General features: G+C 42.5%; 1 protein-coding gene across 2 annotated transcripts in view; it reads left to right on the forward strand.

The window, feature by feature from the left end:
- LOC117260316 (leucine-rich repeat and fibronectin type III domain-containing protein 1-like protein) overlaps positions 1–25,171 on the forward strand; it is a 265,480-nt gene that overhangs the window by 121,528 nt on the left and 118,781 nt on the right. The gene's annotated exons all lie outside the window — the stretch shown is intronic.

Below are 25,171 nucleotides of genomic sequence, written 5' to 3' on the forward strand. Positions count from 1 at the left end.
CAACCCCTGATGCTGAGTGCCAAGCAGGGAGGCAATGGGTCCCATTTTTATAGTCTTTGGTATGACCCGGCTAGGGATCGAACCCATGACCTCCCAGTCTCAGGGCGGACACTCCCTACGCCACTGACCTGTTTTTTCTGCTTACCTGACTGTTACCTCAAGCATTATGATCCATTTCCTTTGGTGACCAAGGCTAATAGCTATAACAAGACACAGTTCCTTCAAAGCATAGCCAATAATTCTGTGGAGATAGACAAGAAACTGGTCTGTTTGACAAAAAAAAAGTTAGCATAAAGTTAGCAATGGACTTGACATAATATTCATGAGTTGATTTATTTTGTAAAATCCCTTTTGATTCTTTCGATCCGCTGACCCTTACGGACTAAAGGAATATATATAATTGAGAAATACAGACTTATTCTTACTTAAGAACAACTTCCAGGGTAGGGAATCAGCACATTTTTTCTTGTTTAACATACCGCAGTGCTAGGAAGCTTAGAACTATTCCTTGTTACAATAATGTCAAGCCTTTCATACATAATTTAAGAGAGACCTAGAGGGAGGGAGGGAGGCGCTGGGTAGGACCACAGTGAGGTTGTCAGATTTTCGCTGCAGCTTATCAACATGCCTCTGCAAGTGTCAATATTGTATTTATCGTCTGAATTTAGGAAAAATAGGTTAATATTCTGAAAGCTCAGACTTTGTTTATTTAAAATCGAACAAACACCCTTAATTGCCAAAAATAAAGATGTCGACATGAATCCACATTTATTTAGAAATGAGCCGTTGCAACTCCCTTTTTTTTGGATGCCACAAATAGCAGCAAAAAAATGGACCAGACCTACTTAAATATGTTGGGGCAGGAAACTGAATGATTGCATTTGGTTGTAAGTTACAAAGCTTTATTGTCAGTAACCAGGACCTGCGTTGCTTTGAAATACACATACACTACACTGTCCAGCATGCGAGCAAGAATGTCTGAGTTCACCTGCTCTCCTGTTATCCTGCTCTGTGCTTATTTTGCTGCATCGCGCCTTGGTCTGTCTCACACAATCCCCCTATCCAGATGTGTGCCAGTCTACCCCACTGAGCTGTGACCTTCACTCAATGGCATCTCAAGGCATGTCCTGCATCTCGCCTTTGTGCAATCTCATAGGTGTGAATATACAACATGCCAGCACATATCATGGCATAGGTAAATAACTTAATAGATTTCCCACCCAGAGACCCGAGATAAATAGAGAATCTAAATATTCTATTGAAGCTGAGAACCATGACAGCCATGTAATTCCCTAAGCTGCCTCTGAAAGCCATAATATTCATATTTTTTCATAGCAATAAAACCATATTACCATATGAAGGCCATAGGATAATATTATTATCAGCCAGCTCACTGTGTGTGCCTCTCCAGTGGCAGGGATCAGTTCAAAGCACAGCCCAAAGCACGAGTGCATGTGTGTGTGTGAGAGGGAAAGATAGTGTGTGCATGTGTCTATGCACGCGTGTGTGTGTGTGTTGACAGAGTGTGTGTGATCAGTTCCCCGAAGCGACAGCTGCACGCCGAGTTCCTGAATGGAGAAAGCTTCTCTGTGATGACTACCAAGTGGTGCACACGTCTCTCCAACCTCTTTTCTCCTCTCGTTTCTCCCATTTTCTACCTTCCTTTGGTTTATATGTTCCTTTATTTCCCTCTCGTGATCAGCTTCTCATTCCCCTTTGTTCCTGTTGGCCTTTCCTCTCCTACCCTTTCTTTCCTCTACATATTTGCATCCTCTCAGTTCTTCTTCTCCCATTCCCTTTTCTTTTATACCAATAATATTATTACTCCCCAATCACCATAATCACCAAATCAGAACTGCTTGCTTCTGCTCTCTGCAAAATGAAATGCATCTGTCATAGCTAAAACCTGTAAAAACCTTGAATGAGAGCAGGAGAAAAGGGAGAAGGAAGGCAGGAAAGACGGAGGAAAGGACGGGGAAAAAGCCTGAAAGCAATCAAGGAAGGGTACATGAAAAAAAGAGCAATAAAAAGATGGTAGGAAGAATGAAAACAGATTAATGAAGAAACCATTAAGGAGAGGGAAAGAGAGTAAGGATGTAGGAAAATCTGATGAAAAGAAAGGCTCTATATTTAGTAGTGTTTCAGATCGGGAAGCGTTTGATGTCAGAACCCCATTAGCTACAGTAGTGAGTATTTGGAAAGATCTTGCTGTATAGACAAAATGTGTGTGTGTGTGTGTGTGTGTGTGTGTGTACGCGAGAGAGGGATAGATGGAAGGAAGCGAGAGAGAAAACCATGTATTGCGTGCTTCATGGTCCCTTGGCTTGCGAGCCTCAAGGCCATCACATCAGAAACCTGCTTATGGCAGGTTCAAACATAAAGAAAGCACATATGTAAAGGTGAATACACTCCACTGGACCACTGGGTTGAATTTGTTGTCTTTTCCCATTCCATGCCTTTATTATAATCAACATGCTAACGTCAGCCCTTTAAAGTTTATCATTTATCAAGGTCGACTTGGCTGTGCTCGCTCCAGCATATCAAACAGCTGATGATCAAACAGCTTCTAGGTCTTCATATTCCCTTGACTGCCTTGGTTGATCCTACAGTGCAGTCATGCTGATACTCTTGCTGTCTTTGTCCCTGTAGTTTGCTGTTGTTTCCCAATGCTATGATTACCTCTTTGCTACTTGCCCTATCATTAAAATCAGCACAACAGGAGTAGAAAGGAGTGCAACCTCTTTTGACAGAGCAACAGCACACAAAAAGACATGAAAGGCAAAGTTGTGAAATTAGGAGGTTTCACATTTTCAACATGTGCATAAATGCCAGAGATTTGAGAAACAGAAAGTGAAAATATATGAAAAGGTTTCTATGCTGGGCTGAGTTTGAAAAAGAGAAGACTGGTGAAAACAGATTTTTGCATAGACTTTGAGGTAGTGGTCCCGGCTTCTACTGCAAAGAAAAAGTGTCATGGGTGCGGTTTGAGTCTACAAAGCAGCCCTTGTTGCATGTTAGCCCCCTCTTTTCCTCACTATGATGAGTAATAAAAACACCGCAGGGTATAGGTGGTAATAGTCATTTATGACAAACAAGCACAAATAGCTAGGACCACGTATGTGCATGCAGCTACACGTAGCATGAACACAAACACACACCTTCACACACACACACTGGACCTCCATGCCAAACTTCAGCCTCTTAGGGCAAAAATTGTGGCTGCCAAGGGGTGAGGAATTTATTTTGTGGACTGACCAACTGACAGAGCTACTTAAGCCCTGTCTCCATGGAGCTGTACGGTACAGTATAGTTCAGTTCGGTACGCTTTATTTTGTTTCCACTGTGAAAAGTTGTGGATGGTACCAATGGAACCATTCCGTACAGTCCCCATTTTTGGTCCCCCCTCTGTTGGGGTACCTAGCACACAGATCTGGTACTAAAAGGTGGAGCTGTGAACACTGCAGTCTGTTGATTGGTTAATAGCAGACAGTCACTCTGCTCAGGGCTGAGCTGTGGCTGGTTTTGAAGCTCATGTAACCACTGTTCATACTGTGGAGAGTTTTGTTATTGGTAGGCTGTATCTATAAAGTGAAAGGATGTTTTGCTGCCTCTTGCAGCAGCTGGAGTCTGAGAAAAAAATAACTTAAATCACTGGGCCGACTGTCAGCAACCTTTGTGGAACGTTTACTTGTGATGTGATTCAGTGTTTGAGTTGAAGACGTGAATCCATCAGCACACTTTAAATTTCACTGTGACAACTTTGACCAATACTTTAGTTTTTATATGATATTCATGTTTAGTAAAGAGTGGATCTTCAGGCGTTTATTCATTTCTACCGGGACAGCATATATCCCAATCCTTGCTCGGAGAAAAAAAAAAAAAAAAGTGTTGTGGCACGTTGTTCCTGTGGGCTACAGCAACACTAACTTCACTCAGCTGCCTGATAAACCCGCTGTTTCTTCCCACTTTAACCTGAACAACAAACCAGGGCTCGGTGCTCCGGTTGGATCCAAATGGAGAGCCGGGGCTAGCTGGGAAGCTAGCAGAGGCTGACTGGCTGTGCTTCCCTCTGGTCATGCTGCAGCTAACGCTCCACTAGCCGCTCCCAGCTAGCTCCAGTTTGTTATTCAGGTTAAAGTGGGAAGAAGCAGCGGGTCTGTGGGCAGCTGAGTGACATGGAGCCTGAGGAGGAAGCACCGGTTAGCCCCGGTTTCACTGCAGGCAGATTCACTCGCTACAGGGGCGAGGAAATAAAACCTGAACAGCCAATCAGAGTGAACTCTCTCACTGTCAAGCTCTGCCGGCGATTCAACATGCTCAATTGGCTGAAAAGCCGCTGATGCTGACGCCAAATTGCCGATGGTGTAGGACACACCGCAAAAACTAGGCCGACAGACGCTCACTGACGGCCCGACTGTGGTTGACGGCCGACCGTTGGCTTGGTGTGTCAGGGCCTTTAGAGTACTGTTTGCGCTGGAAAGGCTAGGGTCTAGGTACCATGTCTGAAGGGTTAGTTTTGGTTCCAAAGGTACCATACCGAAAATATTTGGTGGAAATGGGGTCTCATAGCACTGGAAGTTGAGGCTATAAACATAATCTTATATGGGAAGCAGCAAGTAAATGCTATGATGTCATGAACTTATTCACCTTTTCACCAACATTTCATAACATACAATGTGCACATTTTTATGGAAACATATCTACTAACACTACAAAAGTATAATATCAAAGCAGTATTATGGAAGTAAGTCAAAAGGCAAAATAAATAAATAAAAAATAGGCAGACAAAAACCAAGAGACAGACAGACAGATGGAGGGTTGGAGGCAGACACAACAGGCAGAGCTTTATGTTTCACAGCTATAAAAATAGAAGTACTGATGTTCAGAGCTGACAATTATATCATACAGCACTGGAGAGAGTGAGATGAAGGCTGTTAGTCCTGTTCAAGGGAATGAAGAAAGGTAACATGAAGTTACTGTACCCCTCCACTGGAGCAGAAATAACAGGAGGATGTAACAGAGGTGGCCCCAATTAGACACAGCAATAATGAGAGACATGGGCAGTTTGTAATGAAGCAGGGCAGAAAGAGGAACTTATAGATGTATGTATTAAATATTATGATGAACCAAAAGAGGGCATGAGGAAGCAGAGGAGATGATAGGTATCAAAGAGAAGAGACAGAGCAGCAGGGACGCGTGTCTCAGTGTGCGTGCGGTTAGCATTACAGTGAACCAGAGGCCGTGGTTAGTATTACAATGGAGTGCAGCGCGACAAGCATTGATGCACTGTGCCTGCAGCCGCAATCACCTCATTATCTACTGTACTGACAAGGAGAGGGCAGAGCGTTCGGAAGAAGATACAGAGAGGGACAGAGCGGCGGAACACAAACAGAGGATGACAATGGCAGAAAAGGAGAGCGAGATTAATAGATTGAAAGACAGAATTGGAGACAGAGTGTGAAACAGCAAGAAAGGGAAGCAAATAGAGATAGGAGAGGAGAGCGAGGGAGTCATGTAACAAAAGAGCCATTAGCAAATGTCTTTTTCTCTCCCCTGCTCAGATCTCTGAAAGACAGCATCTCTGTTTGTGTGAGTGTGTGTGGCTCAGATCCCAGGGGTGTATCAGTTCCACATTGGAGATGAGGGTTTGTCTGGGCAACTGTGTGTATCAGCACCTGTGTACCTGTGCGGATGTGTGTATTTGTTTGTGACACCGTGTGTGTATTTGCAGGGCATCCAACCTTGGTTGCCTCACTGGAGAGAGATTCTGATGACGTTGGATGCACAAAGACGGACTAAAACTGTGACCTTCTAATAAACAATATAATAACATTGACTCTGACATGACTATGTGCCACTATGAGCCCCTAAAAACTGCCAACACCACCACCAAAAGCATAATGCAGCGCCAAAATAAATGCAATACCATTAGTCTTTTTAACGCGAGGGACACAACCACAGTGTAATTTATTTTTCTGACTGTACAGCTGTCCTGGGGGTTGCCTTAAGTTCCCATTTTTCTAAGTAAGTCAGTGGCAATTACAATTTTAAATAGGCTGAGTCCTTCTTATGAAAAATGACATGATCTATGCTGTTTACTCACACTGTTGCCAAAAAGCCTTGTGTTTCAGGCTGACAGCGTAACACACAGTGCAAGTCTTCCCTCAAATTTGACTGGAGAAGTCTGCCAACAAGGGACGCATATGGCTGTGAAATTATCAACTATTCCGAGCTAGTTTTTTATGTTTGTATTACTTGTGTTAAGTTCTTGGGAGCTCCTCTTTATCTCCTTCATCATGTTCTCCCTAAGGTTCATATTAATTGGCCTGTTTTTGCATGTGCCCAGACATGTTTAACTTCACAGAATGGTTTATTTGGGCACCGTATGAGAAGTTCATGCAACTACTTAGATTGTGCAGTCATGTTGAAGTACCTCTGCAATTGAGGAGAGCAGAAGGTACGGTTTAATGGGCTCGGGCTCAAAGCCAATTCAAACTCTCCCAAAAAAAAAAAAAAAAAGAAAAATTATGGAAATTTATACTCAACCTTTGATACCAAAGCAGAGCAGTGACAGAGCTGCGTTAAAGCCATGCTGAAAGCAAGGTTGCTGTTCGAGGTTGGATAATGCCTGCTCACCCATTCACATCAACCTGAAACATGGATTTATTCACAGGTCACTGTGCTGGCCTATATGGGGTAAATGTCTATTCACAGGTGCACACAATGAAACAAAGTCGAGGCAGAGTCTGGAGGTTAAAAGCGGAGGGCAGAATGAGGCCCGAGAGAGTACTTAATATTTAATATATATAGTTTTTTATTCTCACTTTCAAAATAATACCCTGAATTTCAGTCTTTAAAGATGCAAACTGAGTTTAGAATATGTCCAGTCGTCCTATGCTCAATTTGTGGAAGACATATCAGATTATTTCTCAAGTACTTGTTTTTCAAAGAATAAAGAAATAATTCAATTGGAATAAGAAAGTGAGCAGAGATTACACTACCATACAACACTATTTCTGTGGTTATAGCTCAGGGAAGAAGAACTAGCACATACTTTTCCAATTGATTTCAGAGGGTGAACAACACACCTCATGGCCTACAAAAATACTGATCCCCACAGAGATAGTGTCTGCTCTCGCCGTCCTCCACAAGAAGGTCAGGGTCAGCTACAGAACAGCATCACCGGAGCCAAGAGGGATTCAGTGTCTTGTTTGGGGACACTTCGGCAGTGCAGATCATTGCTGGCACAAGGGCTTGTGCCCCTGTCCTCCAGCTGAAGACTGGTCTAAGTGCGTGGCGTCTGAGCGTGGAACAGATTGTCTATCGGAAAGATCAAAAAGAGGCTTATCAAAGATTTATGGCTGGTTTCTTCAGGAGCATGGAGATACTTAGTTTGACCTGCCTCAATGTCTAGACACTTCACACTTCTGAATCACACAAAAGTGACTTCAAGCACTTTAAAGGTAAACTGAAGTCTCTTTAATTCATGGGTGAAAAGTATCCAACATATGCTGAGATAGAAGTAAGAAGGAGGGCTAGCTCATTTTAAACAGACCTGGAGCGGTCGATTACATGCATTTGGTGCATGCTGGTGGTACGCAGTTTGTGGCATGAATCTGACACAATGTTTATGCGCAGCAGAACAAATCCATACAGGGTGAAGAGCTACAGTCCAGCAAAGTACATAACAACTGTCAAATCATATCTGGCTAAATCATCCAAACTTGTTTTAAATCATACTTTTAGTATTAACATTGAAAACAAAAGGTTGTCCAACTCTGTAGCTCCTGAGTCAAGATTCTCCATTAGCACTGGCTGTCTGCCAGACAGCCAAACATTGAAAACATTTCCAGCTTTCTGTTTTAAGTTTTAAGTCATGTCACTGTTACTTTTTTACACATCTGGCTGTTTTCAACTATATCTTTTAACCAGATTAAGGATTTTAGTGATCAGACGTTGGGATTTCATATTATCAATGATACAAGCTGAGTTATGTTAGTGGTAGCTAGGGCTGCCCCCTAATAGTCGACCAAATATTAGTCGACCAGAAAGGTCATTTGTCGGCAAGATTTTATTGGTCCCTTAGTTGCAGAAAACTAAACAAACAAAAAAACGTGAAACTCTATTCGGAGCTATGCCTTGTCAAAATAACTCAAAACCTTAATTTGACAGGACAGATACAAGAAGAGGCCATGCTCAGCAGTCAGACAGGAGTCATGCTACAAACCAATCACAGCCAAAAGATGTCTTTCCCTTCTTCTGTAAATATTCAGTCTGATAAATGCGGAAAAGTTGATCATTGTACATAGTACAGGGCTACCCAGAGCTTTACATCTGTCCCACGGAGGACATGCCTACGCACCTATCAATGCAACTTGCTCTTGAAAGCTGGCACAAAAAAGGCACAAGAGTAGCACCCATTGCAAACCTTGCGTTTTCTAGGTGGTTAAAGTCGTGGCATGTGTACGGCCCCTAATTTCCAGGGCTGGTACCTGCGGTTATTCCACAGGCTAGCTAACAACATGTCGGGCAGGAAATCCAAAGTGTGGGATCATTTTGAGAAGGTGAAGGATGAACCCAAGGTGATATGTTAACTCATCTTCATTGGTCGACTACAAACATGACGTATCATGTGAAACATGGAAGTAGCTACATGCCCATTAGCCACTTAGCACAATCATTACTGCTTTGCCCACAGCGTCATTAACAGGCGGCTCGCTCAGTGTGTGACGTGCACTTGTAGATAAAATATAGGCCTATATTAATTATTATTATTATTATTAAACTTTATTTAACCAGGAAGATCCCATTGAGATTAACAAACTCTTTTTCAAGGGAGACCTGGCCAAGATAATGAATGAATGAAGGTTCATTAGTGCGGTTTTGTATTTCTCTGTAATGTAGCACAGTGTTAACAATGTTACTGATACTATTCTTTCTCAGACCTTCAACTCAAACCACTGGGTTGCCTCGCCCAAAATATATCATTTAATAATTAAATTAATATCAAAAACATGCGGGCGACTAGTAGACTAATGGCCCTAAATGATGACTATTGGCCAACTAGGAACATTCTTAGTTGGGGGCAGTCTAACTGGTAGCTGGGCTTGCTCCCCTGTGTCACCCAAAGAGACATTGATTTTTAATGTGAAGCTGCTTTATTCAGTGTTCATACCAGCTTTAATAACCATGTCTGTCTGATTTGGAGAGGAGGAGACCTCTGTGCATAATTCGGCTCCCGGTAAAAACCTTGTGAATCCTAACCTAGAAACAAGCCGAGCTCAACTAGCAGCTCATCATGATGTCTGGCCTCCAAAAAACATGGGAGAAACACTGATTTTTAATGTGAAACTGCTTTATTCAGTGTTTCTACCTGCTTTAATCATCAGGTCTGTTTGAAAGAGGAGGGGACCTTGGTGAAAAATTCGGTTCCCAAGGCCTGTACTTCGAAACAGGATTTGTGGGTAGCGAAGTAATGGGATAAATCACTGTAATGAATGCTGAACTGCTAAACTGCTGGAGCAGGTTAACTTCAACACATATATTTTCACAGGTCAGTAGAATCATTTTATTGTGCCAGGCTTCTGTTTTAAAACAGAGCTTCTAACAAACCGAGAGATATTTTTATATCTCTAAGTTATGTCTGGCATAACTTTGAAGTTTTTTATGTGACATTCAGAGTAGTTTCTTAATGATCCAACTAATTAGCCAAAAATACCCACTCTGTACTCTCCATATCTCCCCAACGCCTCCCGACCCCAGCTGGCTACTCTTTTCACCCAGCTGGACATTGCACGCACATGTGGAAAACACTGCCAGCTCCTTTTTTTTTTATTTTTATTTAGCCTACATTTCATCCATATCACACGGTGGGTGTAGTTTGCTTAGTTGCCATAGAGATGGTTTTTAGACATGTGGCCATTGGCTGATGTCATACAAAAAGCCCAGTTCAGACCACAGATTCATGACGTGATGAGTTGAAATATGCAACTACTTGCAATGTGCCGTTCCGCAACGTTCAAAAGACCTACCAGCTCACACCAATGCAGCTAAATGAGATGGTGTGTCATCTCAATCCAACAACTCTCTGCACATTTGCTCTGTTTGCAGCTTTTCAGGCTCATTTTATGGCTGAATATAATTTGTAGCTTCTTAAAGTATGAATGAGGATAGTGATACTGAGGTACTGGCTACAGTTGTATTTGTAGTAGTGATGAAAGGTGTCAGATTAACTGTAATTATAATAAATAAGCCACAATAATATTAGTAAGCAACGCCAATTAGTTAGTCAATGAGAATGTGTGTGTATTGGTGGGGGGGCATAAGAACATACAGCGAGCAGCAGCAGTGACCCACCACCCAACACAGGCACACATGAGGACGGAAACAGAGGACTCAGCAGGGATGGAGCACCTCGACTTGGCCAGTGGACTTCACTACAAGCAAACTGGCTGTTGAAACAGGTGACGTGCTTTACGTTCTGAAACCAGCCACCGTTTTTTTGACCAGCTGAGTCGCAGGTGACACCATCAGCCGGCTTGAGTCGAGCTCAGACGGCCAGTTCACACTGCTTCAACTTTTCTCTGCAACGTTCTAAAACTGATTGGTCTCGTTGCGAATCTTTGGTCTTCTTCTTCTGGTGTATGTCCTTAGACCTTCAGCTCTGTTGAGGCAAGCCAGTCCAGTGTTTGGTCAGTTAGACCACAATCGCCAATCGGTGGCTGGTGTTTGGGGAAAGCTGGTTATAATGTGTTCCACAGTTTGTAGTGGGCACTGTCCATGAGACCCCATTTTTGCATTGCCGCCGCGAAGCATCCTACGCCTGTCCTCAGGCAGTTGAGGGTTGTCAAATTGCTTTCAGGGAACATCAGTGGGGTCTTCAGTGTAGTGGTGGAGCCCTGCTCTGCTGACTTCCACTGGTCCCTCCATCTTGCCTTGACCCAGGCAGCCTTGGAGGTATCATATGGTGTTGTACAGAGCAGTTCTTAGGTGTGTGAGGCAAAGGCACAAGTGCTGTGGTGTTTCCGTAGCGATCTTATGGAGGAGGTGGAATTCACTCCTGTGCCTTTCAAGTGAGGGCCAACGTGGCTGTTTCTTGTCTGACCTCTGCTGGAGTGATACCTGCGAGGACAGGCAGTTGGTTTGTTGGGGTGGCTCATACACATCTGCAGACTGTCTGTAGGGCAGAGTTAAGTGCAGTGTCCAGCTTCTTGTCGTGGGGGCTACAGCACCTGACTGGAGCACAGTACTCTGCAGCTGAAAACACCAAGGCCGCATTGGAAATGTGCAGTATCTTCATCTTTGGTCTGAACTAGGAACACATGTAGCTGACAAGTATCTTTTGATATGATTGAAAGCCCTGGAAAAAGCTAGTGAGTTGAACTTGATTTTTTTTTTGTCAAACTTATATTTCTCAAAGTCAAGAATGAACTTTAATACTTAATTATCTTGTGTTGAAAGAGCAATGCAGTGCAATAGCAGTACTGGGGAACTCTTATTATTTCTCAGGAGTGTGCTGCATGTTCTTTTCAGCTGTGCAGGCTAATTTACCATGAAGACAGTATGCAGAATAAAAGTGAGGCTTGCCTACTGTTATACTGTCAGTCTATTGCACTGATTCACTGCAGACAGTCTTGTTGTGGTCTAGAGGTTGCTGAACTCCTCCCACTCTTTACTTTAAGCACATTATTTTTTCTTTGCTTTAATGCTTGTTATAAAAGCTGTAAATGGCCTGCTGCTCAATTCCCACAGATCCAGTTTTGGCATAATAAGAAAGCCAAAAAGACGCTTTTACCCATGTGAGGACACACTCTGGAGAGTGTGAATCCACTTTGGGGGATTCCCCAAATTATGAAGGATGTTAAAATTAGACAAATGATTTAATTCATTAATCTTTTTGTTGAATGACCCATGGTAAAACATCTCCCTCTTCACACTTGTAAAAACTGCACAATATGGATGTTTTCATGATAATACAAGGACACGTTGATCCAATGTGTATCTTGGACAAAAATAATGCGGACCATTACACTGTTACTGCACTCTTTATGCAACACAAGCAAAGTCTCTCTCTGTGTGTCTCTGAATCCATCTCCCTCTCCCCCACATTCACCCGCTCTGACGGCAACACTCCAGATTCATTACTTGCAAGATCTCCAGACCAATCTTGCACTTTCTCACAGCCCCCATACACACAATCTCACTACACCCCCACAACCATAGCACACACACTCTCTTCCCACCTCCTCACTGTTACCATCCATGTGTCATTGGCTGTTGCTAAGTTACAGGCCCCCACCAAGTTTTTTTTTTGCAGCCAATAAAAGCTTTGCCTTCACCACTGGTTTTGACAGATACCCCATTCTGTAGGAGCACTTTGTTTTTGCTTTAGCTTTATCTCTGTTCATTGCCTCTCCATGGTCACCACCTGTCCATCCGCTTGCTTTCATGCATTTTCATGCTTTGATTTCAGGAAGGTTTTTTTTTTTTTTTTTTGGCTCCCAATCTCACTCTCTATTTAGCTTCTTCTTTCCTTCCTCTATTTGGGAAATAGAACATAATGAGATATAATTATTGAGGAAGCGAGAGAGACAGAGAGTAGATCCAGTGCAGGTTTGCTTTAGTGACAGTTGACATATTGTTGATGTGAACGTGGAAACTGTTCAGATTTGTGTCACCATTAATCACTACAGCATTATACGCAGATTAATCCGCAGCACAGCTTTGTACACTTATGGGTACATATGCACACAGACACACAGCAGGCACTCACTTAAACTAACACACACGTACCCTGTCTAATTCAAGTGAACTCTGAGTGTGTGTGTGTGTGTGTGTGTGTGTTTGCGTACGAGCCTGTATGTACAGTGTGTGTGTGTATGCAGCAGATGGATGATGCTGCTTTCGAGGTCGTTAATAACCCAGTGTGTTCTCGCAAGGGTAGACTGCAGAAATGGATGAGCACACATACTGCACACACACACACACACACACACACACACGCACACGCACGCTATACATGCAGCTATTCTCATGTGCACACAAAAACATAAACACATAAGCAAGCATTTATACAGCAGCACGCAAGCCCTTAAAGACACACCCTCCTATATAGTATAGACAGGAGCACATGTTCACACATCCATACACAGATTTATGCATACACACACAAAAAAAGACTGAAATGTACACACACAAGTTTCAGGGTATGTGTGCACAGCTGCATGTGCATTTTGTAAGAGCCAACAGTGATAAAGAGGAAGCATATTGGCAAATGCACACATGAACATGTTCATGCTCTTGCACAGATATAGTAAATTACACACAGAAGACATTCTGCAGTGGTTCTGCAAGAAAGCTGACAGGGTGATCCATCTCCATTGTGAGGTGCAGTGTACTCTGGGAAAGAAGGCTGGACACTGCATAAGTGAGGGGCCAGAAAAACACACACACAAATGGGCACACGTTATGTGCACAAACATATAACACACCAGACCACGCACACACACGGATGGATGAATTGTCGGTGCTGAGTGCAGAGATCACATCTCCAGGTTATTTCCAATAATAATTTAATGACTGATGGTGCACAGAATAAGGGTGATGGTAGTAGGTAATATATAATATATAATACAAGTACTCAATCTACTATCACTGAGCCAAAGGAGCAATATATCTGTGTTTATGGCCACTACATCTGATTTATTACCTGATAAATGCAGATTTAAAAAGCAAATCATCTGTTTTTATAGTGAGGTGTTATTCATTGCTGGTTTTAAAACATTCTTGTAGTACTCCAGCAGTTTTACAAAGAAAAAAACAACAACTTTGGGTCTAAAAATCACACTTCTGCAAAAGTAATTATTGCTAGCAATTTAGTATGCATTCAGATACACACACCAATAATGTAACTTTAGAAGTGTTGCAAAAAAGAAATGCAAATTAGGTGCATTTCCATCAACCGGGTAGAACAAATAAAGTAGGCTCGTTGCAAAGCGCAGTTTTGTCAGATGTTGGCAGTATAAGCTACAATTTATAGATGTCTGTAAACCACTAGTAAGAGGTTGCAAACCTGAGACAAAGAAATCGCCTTAGCCATCTAACCCATCCACGCGAGAAAAGTCTAGTCTACAGGAATTTGTTTCTGTTGTGTAGGTTTTATTGACCTTTCGCTAAGCCAGTAATTGCAGAGAGAAGCAGACAGAGGGGTCTACAGTCTGTGTTTGAAGGATATATCCAGGATGTCAAACTGACTCAGCAGCAACAACAGGTTAAAAAGACAAAGATAGTTAGAAGCTAAAGCCGAACTATAGGCTACAGATCACAGTGTAAAAGTGAACCACCACATCACTGCTGATCGCCACACAAGACAATGAATATAAAGGGGAACTTTGCTGATGTTGAACCAGCTGTGTGGCATCGCAGTGTGTGCAGATGAACAGTATTTGGCTTCGCCCCCGTGCTGCTGCAACCACCCAGACCTCCACTGCCAGATGTGCAGGGATTTCCAGGCAAAGTCAAACAATATTCATCTGCGCACACTGCGATGACACAGAGCTGGTTGAATATCAGCAAAGTTTCCCTGCTTCCCTTCACTGGTTCCTGTACAGCAGGGTCGGTCTTTGTTTCACTGTTATAATCATTAAAAAGCAAAAGCAGCATGTGTATGCATTCAGTAGGCTATATCTTCAGTAGCTAGCTAGCTAACCCTACACTTTTCAGGGTTTGATTTTGGTTTTGGAACAGGGAAGAAACGTATATCTTTTTCCAACCTCTCCAGGTAACAAGTATCATTAATACACGACGTGCCCCAGACACAACATTTAGCTCCAAATCCACAAAACCAGCCTGAAAATGAAGGAAATCTGAAACGATTGCATTAGAGTAGTATTAGAGTTAATGGAGCACAACTGTGTTGTTGTCGGACCCTGGTCTGAGCCGGCCCAATGCTACGCTATGATTGGCCACTCTGAATCCTGGGGCACAACTTAGCAAAGGGTCAACTGTTCTTCATGTCAGCTAGTATTGCCACGTTATATGCTGTCCTGAGACGAAGACAAATGAATGCAATGATACTGATGCGTGGGAAGAGGCTGACAGCGAAAACAGCTGATCAGTCATTTAGCGCATGAACTCTTTTTTGGTTAAGACAAAAAAAAAAACAAGCAAGCATGAAAACTTTTTTGCACAAGTGTTGTTGATGCACACAGTATATCATTTTAATGTAACTAGAGATCTACTTCAGTGGGAGTGAGCTTTGCTGATTGGGAGATCAGAGGTTGGCAGCTGGAGTAAAATGTATCACCAGAGGGCCGTGCGGTAAATTAGATTATTTTGAAATTCATGAAGACATACTGTCACTTAGTGAAGACTTGGGTGAAGGCCATACAGGCTGCCACTGTAAAGGTATCCGTCAGTGAACAATTAAGGAGGAAAATGAGATGACATCTGCTTGCTCGAAGGTCACAGTCATGCCTCACCTTCTAAAGCCAAAGCTAACACACCATGGGTAAAGGCTCTGAACTCTAGATCTTCAGATATCATTTTAAAAATGACTCCCATAATCCCATCACTCTGGGGTATTAGCAGTGGGTCAAGTCACCAGGTAATTCAAAGTGGTATCCGCAGGAGTGAGTAGGAATAAACTTGAGTATTTCCTTGTGTCTTGAGACAGTAACAAACTCGAGTCAATTGTCCTCCATTATCTTCTCACTCTCCAATCATTCTTCCTCACTTACTGCTGCTTCCTTCACACTTTTATTTCCGTTCCACTGACTCATGTCTTCTACTGTCGTCTGTGATAATTTCTCTCATGTCTTTCTCTCTGCCTCTTTCTCCATCCCTCTTATAAGCTTATTTATGCGTGCGTGTGTGTGTGTGTCTGTGTAGTGATTTGCGTTTCTAATTGCTTCAGACGGGGCTGTAATAACACCTCTTCTTTTAAGTTATCTTAGTTTTAGTTCTTACAACTGCTAATCTGTGTGTCTGACCACTGCTAAATTCTGCTTTTTGATCTTCTTTAATGTGAACGCTGTAAACATCGCTGTTGCCTCTTGTTTTCCATTATCCTGTAAATGCATTATGTATGCAATGAAATAAAGGAGCTTTAGCTGGCTTTAGGGTACTTTAATCGCATCTTGTTTTTTCTGACTGAAGAGTGCAGACTTAATCAGAGGAAAGTCCACTGTAATCGAAAGCAGACTCAGGCTCTGCTTTTTCAGACGTGGTAAACACCGCAGCATTGCAGTCTGCTTTATTTACAATAAACACATTAGTGAAGACATTGCCTTGTTTCCATTGATTGGGTGTGAGACGCTGGAGAAAAATACAGTATGAGAAAGAAGCACAAGGGGCTCTCTTGAATCTTCACAGGTAGGGTCGATACGACCTGTGAAGGAGATTTCCCTTAGAAAATGGATGTGTGGGGTGTTCTTTGCAGTCGGTGTTGCTAATTGCTGCTTTCTTCAGAGCCCTCCAGTTATAGTGATGGAAAACCCGAAACTGTTTTCATTTCATCCAAAGCTACTGCACCTTTAACTGTGTCTGAAGTGCTTTGTGTATCTCTTGCATTTTCTTCCCATAACTAATGACCATTCTCTTGAAAAGAGTACATTTAAATCCTAGAATTTCAACACGCATAGCGATGTTGCATTCCAGGCTGCTACAATATCTGCCCTAAACACATTGAAAAACATTCTGCCCGGGAGAAGCTGATTGATTCACAAATGCAAAGCGGAGATCATACTGTCAAGCAAAACAAAGAGACTGTCAGTATGTGTTTGCGCCTTACTTTGCGAAAACATAAAAACATAAACATTTGTCACTGCTGGAGACATCCCCAATGTTCTGGCAGCTTTAACAGTCACTTGTAGAAAATGAATATCAATGTAGAGCTCTCTAGTGTAATTACTGCAAAATGATGCTGGATGTGTTTTGTCTGTTACCTCCGACTTTCAGACATAAAGAAACATTATGCTGGATTTTAGTGACCTGACATTTAGCACAATGATGCTGTTGGTCTGGCATTTGGTGGGCGAATGCAACGTGTGGTCTGATTTACCAGTTAAATTTGACGGGCCTGCTCTGTTTTCCTCTATCCCGCAAACTTAAGAGCTTTGTCAAGACTGACTCAGCCGTCATTCCCTGTGATTAATAGTTTTCCTAATTGAAATCAAAAACGATGCATGAATGCAGCTTGCTAAATAGACATTTCCTCAGATTCCAGCCCCTGGAGTTACTCTTTTGCATATGATTGGAATGACATGGTCTGTCAGCATGGTTTAATATAGTTTAATGAACTGCAACTCTATGTGGATGAAGCTAAAAGTGCTGAAGCAGCACAGTCTGCTTACCTTCAGTGCTGCTCTTTATTGCCAGCCTTTTCAGCACCAACCAACTGGGTACCAACTGGATGAAATGTGTTGCTGGTTTATAGGCTATATCAAAGTTAGTCAGTGGGTTTCACTTGTACTTACCCAAGTGGTTCCATAATGGGTTGTGTTTTGGCTTGATGTGAGTCCATGTATCGGCCCATAGTCTCACATAGTCAGGTCTATAGTATCTAGTGCTGTGCCAATGCTGCAGAGGTCTGACTCAACCCATCATAATTCTTCACCAAGGGAAAAAAACAAATAAAAAAACAATCACAGTCATCTTGGGTGGCGCTAAGCCTCGGATGCAGCGACAGTGCCCTCACAAAACAGTGTCGGAAGGGAACTTATTTGAGGGAGAGGGGAGCGCTGGTATTAAAATCATACTTTACAATCCGCCCTTTTTTCCCAGGAGAGTCACGTTTTTTATTGCCCTCTCCCAGTTTCCTCCCGTGGTCATAGTTTTCCTGTATTTCTCCCAATTTATGGCAGATTTTTATCTTTTTTGTTATCACAGCCTGTTTCTTACACTGTACAATGTGTATAAGCCCTTCCTCCCCGTTGGCGCTTCCCCCTCTCTCCCTTCTTTTCTGACCCTCTGGGGCTGGAGAATGGCACATCGGACCTGCAAGAGTCAGGCGCAACTGCAGGTGGACACCTCATCCCTGCGCAAGTCTGATTGGACATTCTTGCTGAGGTTTGAGGGGTACACTGGGGGTCTAGAGTGGAACCTGGCTTGCTCTCCTCTGCCGCTGCAGGGTACCCAACTGTCATCCAGAGACCGTGTGCCTCACGTTCTGCATCGCTTATGCATCCAGGACCCAGGGGTGTGTGGAACAGGGAGGACAGCCAGCTGTGGGTCCCTAGCATGGGCCAAGCCTATACAGCCTGGCCTCCCTCCCTCCCTCCTTCAGCAGAGTACCCAGGGCATGAACCACAAACTGAACCAACTTACATATGTTTAACTTTAAAAAGACTGTACAGTGTATTTATTTTTGGTAATTTCATTCTCGAAATATCCCCAGAATGCAGAAAACAAGTCCCTGAAACTACATTTTTTCAGGGAGAGGACCCAGAAATCCTCCACTTTGGTTTTGAAATCCTCCCTATTTGTGAAGTCTTAAGGTTGGCAAGTATAATTTAAGTGGTTAAATCCCTACAAAAGAAAAAGTAGCACAAGTTTAGTGTGTATATTGCTAGTTCAGGAGTTGCTGTTGTTGTTTCACAAACAGCGCTTAATGAAGTGTGGAGATAGATCTGGCTATGCCAAACTAGTTTCATGTAATGACAGGGATTTAAAAAATACCCGGGAATCGTGTTATCATATCAGATAGGCAGCCAACGACAGGCTTTATACCCACTGTCTTAACCCTGAGCCAGACTAATTGGGCCATGACTTGTCCAACATGGTCACAGTTTGGATTTTATGTGTCTAAAGATGGATCTAACACAACAATGAGCTCTGTGAAGGTTTAAAGTTCGCCACTGTTTGAGCTCTAATCATGCCGTATTTGATACATGTTGTATGCCACATACTCAGGGCTGTAGTCAAGACCACTCTTAAGTTTAAGGCAAGTCAAGATCATTGTAGGAGTGTTTGAGTCAAGACCAAGACCAAGTCGCCTCAAGACTAAGTCATATCCAGGTCCACTTCCAAGAACCAAGTACCAAGCTTCGACCAGTTAGTCTGTTTTTTCAGCGGTACATGATTCAGAATATCATGCAGCATGAGACTGAGTGTGAGAGTGTATAAAACAACCAGTCACCATTACAGATGATTGAAACCAGGTGGAGTTTCATTGAGTTGGGCAGAACTGTCAAGCTCTACACTGCACTAAAGATGTCTCAACAGTTAGCATTTGCAGAGCATTAGATTGCCATTCAAATCATTGCCAACAACTATAATAGCCTAATCTAACTGGTAACAAGGGCAGACAGCTTGGATCTGTTTTCTCTTGTGTTATTAACTCTCCATAGCTGAGTGAGCACGGCAGTGACTAATGGCGGGTGACTGATCGCTATCATCTACACTGAATTACACAGAAAAACCCATACGTCCATAATTGAATAGCCTCAAAAACACACATAGTCTGGATGTGTGGGAGAGCAAAGTGAGGTGTGTCTAAATGTTTAAAACAGAACACTCACTGCAGAGTTGCACTGTACACATGCAAACAGGATGAGTGGGTGAACCAAGTGAGGGATGTGTGCATTTACATTGATTATCGGTACTAATTTCTGCAACAAAAATGTATCAAAATTACTTAACAATAAATCCATCGTAAAAGTGAGAGACACAGGGTGAGGGACAGATGACGGGGATAAACACAAAGTGAGCATGGAGAGTCTGAAAAAAAGATAAAGAATGAGGGAGAGAGCCTGTAAGAAAGATGATCATGAGAAAAGAAAGGGAGTAAAACTGTAAGCCAGAGATGTGAAGGGCAAATTAGGAATGAGAAGAATTAAGCGGGACTTATACCTGTAGGACACTGTACCTACGGCGTAGGCTCTACGTTGATGTAGAGCCTACATCATACCCTACACTTAAACCTGACGTGCACCTCCCCAGAAATTTGACTACATGTCGCAGTGATATAGACCTCCTGTCTATTTTTGTAAGCTGAAACCATTTCCCTCAGTGGAAACGAAGCTTTTATTTAATTTAATTTTACAGAGGAGAACCAATAACTTGTGAAGACAATAAAGCCTCCACAAAATAGCATTTCAAGTCTTGTGTGTGATTTATCCTTCAGTTTGCTAGCTGCTAGGCTAATTTATACAATGTAAAATGCCATTAGCTTGTGCTAATAACATTAGCATGTTACATTTGTTTGGTGGCACTGGGGTGCAGTAGTTAGCATTGTCGCCTCACAGCAAGAGGGTGCCTGCTTCGAACCCAGGGTGGGGGAGCCTTCCTGTGTAGTGTTCGCATGTTCTCCCCATGTCAGTGTGGGTTTTCTCCGGGTACTCTGGCTTCTTCCCACAATTCAAAAACATGTAGGTTAGGTTAACTGGTGACTCTAAATTGGCCGTAGGTGTGAATGTGTGTGTGAATGGTTGTCTGTCTCTCTGTGTAAGGCCTGTGACAGTCTGGCGACCTCTCCTGGGTGTACCGCGCCTCTCGGCCAATGTCAGCTGGGATTGTTTGGAAAATGTGTTTAGTATTAGACAGTTGTTTTGTCGGTGAACCTTGTGAGTTGTAATGGAGCCAAATTTTGTAAAGTTACCTTTGTTAAATGTTGCTGTTGTCCCTGGCTTCATATGAGTAGAGGAAAAGTCTGCTAGCCGCTAGGCTAATTTATACAATGTTACATGCCATAGGCTTGTGCTAATAGCATTAGCATCTTGTATTTGTGGGGTTTGTCTGTGAATGCTGCAGGTTAAAATGAAGCTGATTTGTGTACTTGTGTTTCAAATTGTCGCTATTAAGCCATGTTTAATGTGTGTATTCACTCAGCTAAACTTTACAGCACTTCACAGACACCCCGACACTGACTAGTGTTTTGGTGGTGTAACTGCAGAGTGACACAGACACACAACCACACGAATATAAATGCTCACAACGGCGTAGGCCACAAGCGTAGGCTTGGGCGTAGACTTTGCATAGAGCTGACGCATAAGTATAAATCTCACTTAACACCTTCTGCAGGAACCATGCTTTTTAAGTGAAGGTTTAAGATAGGGGGGAAAAAAGGGAGAGCTGAGAGGGAGGTAGAAAAACCAAGATGATGACAAGAAGAGGGATGCATGATAGATGAGGAGAGGGAAAATTAGTTATAGTGAAAGAAAATGTATTGATTACAGAGGATGACGGACAGCTAGGGTACATCATCAAAAGTGAGGCAGGATCAAGTGATTTTTAAATGATGACATGAATGAGAAATTGTGAGCAAATTACTTCCTATTGTTTGTACAACGTGATGTATTCACATGGGTATAAAGGGGATGATGGAGCGAGTGAAGAGTGAGGAGAGAAAGCATGGAGTATGACTGAGGGAACAACAGGTGAATAATGTAGTGGATGAAGAGAACGGGGGATGGCTCTGGGAATAATCAAGAGTAATGGGGAGAAATACATTGAATGACAAAGAAAAACGAGAGGGAGAAAAATGGCAAGGCTGATAGAGGAACTAGTGTGCCTGCCTGTACATAATGTGTACAGGTAATCATTTCTTCTCGTTTCACATAGCGGGAAGACGGAGAACAGGAAGTATCAAATTGCAGTGTGTCTATTTTTAGGCGGCCTGTAAGATTGTATGCACTCTCATTTGTTTGTATATGTTGGGCAGATTCACTTTATTGGATAATAAACCGGGATATCTCAGATAAAGAGAGAGAAAAGCATATAGCAACATCTTTTATCTTTCCATGCTGCAGTACATTGTCATCCCTTAATAAAAAATGTTCTGCTGAGGGTTTTAGGAGTATCAAGGGAGGAGCAGAATGGAAGGGTAGTACTTTACACAGGCCTCCTACTGAACACAGGTTCAATGCTATTGATTAGCCTGGTGGTCAGACTGAGCAGGCTAATATACTGCTGCCCACTGGTACACACACATATCACACCATGAGTTTTGAGTCATGTTGGAGAGTGGAAATGGTTCCATATTTAGATGCCTTGTTAAAATCTCACAGGTGGAATTTGATCCTTAATGACGTCAGTGACATTTTGAGTCCCTCACCATTTTACAGCAAAGACAACTCTAATTGCAAGAAGGATGTGACTCTTTCTATCAGTGTAATGAAACTGAGATAAATTCAAGTAGCCAAGTCGGACTGATTCATCCTCATGTGCAACATGGTTTTTATCAAAAGCCAGATTCATTTTGTGTAAGATCACACCAAATAAACAGGGTTATGAGTCATACCTTCATTTCTAAGACACTACAGAAAAACCTGTTTAATGAAGTCGTAAAATAACATGCTCATGACAGTTGTTTAACATGAGATGGTTGGAGATGGTCGATTACAAGTCTTGGTGTACGATTGTGCTGTGTAACAGTTGTTGGCTGCAGTGCAGAGTGATAACTATGATATTAAATAGCCTCAACAATGAGAGCAACTGATTCCAAAGTGATGATCCTAGAGACTATCTGTTCCTGCTCTTTTGCACAGGGTGTGCATTACAAGAAACAGAAAAGATTTTGGGATAGCCTCAAAAATTTGGATTTACTGGTCCATTTACATCCCAACCCTCATCTATCATGAGCTATGGGTGATGACCGAAAGAATGAGATTGCGGATACAAGCGGCTGAAATGCGTGTCCTCAGAGGGATGGCTGGGCTCAGCCTTAGAGATAGGGCATGGAGCTCGAACATCCGGAAGGAGATCAGGGTAGAGCCGGTGTTCCTTCGCGTGGAATGGGGTCAGTTGAGGTGGTTCAGGCATCTGATCAAGTACATCCTTGGCGCCTCCTGTTAGAGGTGTTCCAGGCACGTCCCACTGGTTGGAGGCCCCGGGGCAGACCTAGAATATGCTGGAGGGATTATATATCCCGCCTGTGGTGTGGTGTAACTGCAGAGTGACACAGACACACAACCGCACAAGTATAAATCCTCACAACGGCGTAGGCCACGTGCGTAGGCTTGGGCGTAGACTTTGCATAGAGCTGACGCACAACTATAAATCTCACTTTACAGCCTCTGCAGGAACCATGCTTTATAAATAAAGGTTTAAGAGAGGAGGAAAAAAGGGAGAGCTGAGAGGGTAGTAAAAAAACCCAAGATGATGACAAGATGAGGGATGTATGATAGATGAGAAGAGGGAAAATTAGTTGGAGTGAAAGAAAATGTATTGATTACACAGAATGATGGACAGCTAGGGCACATTATAGAACGTGAAGGAGGATCAAGTGATATTTAAATGATGACAAGAATAAGAAATTGTGAGCAAATCACTTTCTATTGTTTGTACAACGTGATGTATTCACATGGGTATAAAAGGGATGATGGAGTGAGTGAAGAGTGAAGAGAGAAAGCATGGAGTATAACTGAGGGAACAACAGGTATATGGGAACGCCTGGGCCTGGGAACACCTTGGGGTCCCCCAGGAGGAACGAGAGAACGGTGCTGGGAAGAGGGGCATCTGGAATACTTTGTCCAAGTGGTTGAAAATGGATGGATGGATAGAAAAAAATCATATCACACTGGGCAATACTTTATCATGCTAACCATGATTTGGCTAGGTGTAGTGACTGCTAAGGGTGTAACAGTATGTTTATTCATCCCGGTTCAGTAGGTGATGTATGTCTAGTTTGCCCTGTTGACCCAAACTGTCAAAGTAGTCTATTTATGTCTACTAACCGCACATGCAGAATAGATATTTTGGAGCTCATGTTTTCTCTGGTACGTTCTGGCAGCGTACTGGTTGCTTAACCCCAGCTGTAGCATTCTGGTTGGCTTAGCAGGGTTAGCCAGGTTAGTCAAGATCAATAGACAAAGATTTGTGTCAAGACACCTACATCCGAATGTATCAATTACAGACAAACAGGAAGGCGACTCTTTGACGGACTCTTTGGAGAAAACAAAATTCAGCCTGGTGGTCTACTGAAGCCTTATTGGAAAGCATGAATGGTTTATTATTAACCATATTTACTGTTTATGATCCACAAATAGTTGCAGATTTACTCGCAGCTATGCAGTTTCGTCATTGCAGTTTTGAGCAGACACGCTTCTGTTGTACTACATCACGTCATCGCAGACAGAGATCAACTTATATTGCCACTCTATTATGGTGCATCAGATGCTGCTTTTGTAACACCTGTTAAAACGACTTTGACAGGTGTTGCTGGAAACACATTCCAAGTGAGGAGGGGATTGTCCTGAGGGGGTTTAAGAGCTGTAAACTGGAAAGAGAAAAATCTGTCTGACAAGTTTTGTTGGAACTGTTTTAAATTGGGTGCGTGTCCCTCAAGTCCCAAGAGTGTCATCATGGCCAGTACTATTAATTGAAATGCTTATATTTAAAAAAAAAAAAAAAAAGTCCAGAATACTAAGAGCACATGTGGATGTGTGCTTTTAAGAGGCCTATATTCAGCATACAAGATGCTGTGGATGAGAGATGCAAGACTGTTACACATATTCACCTCACCTTTTTACACCCCCTGCCTATATTACATCTTGCCAAAATATCAAAGAGGTACCGGCGAGAAAAAATCCCCAGTGTGCCTCAGGAAAATGCCAGCTCACCATGCAGCCGCACAATGATAGAACCCATTATGAGCTCACAGCATTGTGTAATTTACTCCAGGTCCCAAGCAGGGCCATGATCTACTTCTCGCTCTCCTCTCCCTACCCTGATGTTATTGTTAAGTTTTAAATAAAAAGGAGTTATTGTAAAGGGATTATTCGAGGGGAGTGCTCAATAGTAGTTTGGCTGTGCAATTGCATGTTTAAGTCAACAGTGTAAGCAGCAATAACATGATTATACAATATAAACCCACAAAAATATCCTGGTAGTGGTGTTGAACTATTTTGTTTTTTTGTCTGGAAAAAGAATACATGGGACACAGACATTAGAGCTGCGCAGCTGATGAAAATATTATTGAACTGCATTATGGCTAAGTGCAATATCCAAATTGGAGGAGATGGAATGTTTTAATAATGGTAAAAATGTGTCACAAAATACATTATAAATGAAGCATTGTGGTGCTACAAAGTTGCCTGAGCCTGTTAATCATATTGAAGACATAAGGGAACATGCTTGTTTGATACAGACAACCCTCAAAAATCTCATTATCACTTTAATATTTTCTCAGTGAAAATGAAATGCAAAATTTCCACTAAAACATTGAGACTCATAC

This window comes from Epinephelus lanceolatus, chromosome 4, assembly GCF_041903045.1.
Source record: "Epinephelus lanceolatus isolate andai-2023 chromosome 4, ASM4190304v1, whole genome shotgun sequence".
Classification (NCBI taxonomy): domain Eukaryota; kingdom Metazoa; phylum Chordata; class Actinopteri; order Perciformes; family Serranidae; genus Epinephelus; species Epinephelus lanceolatus.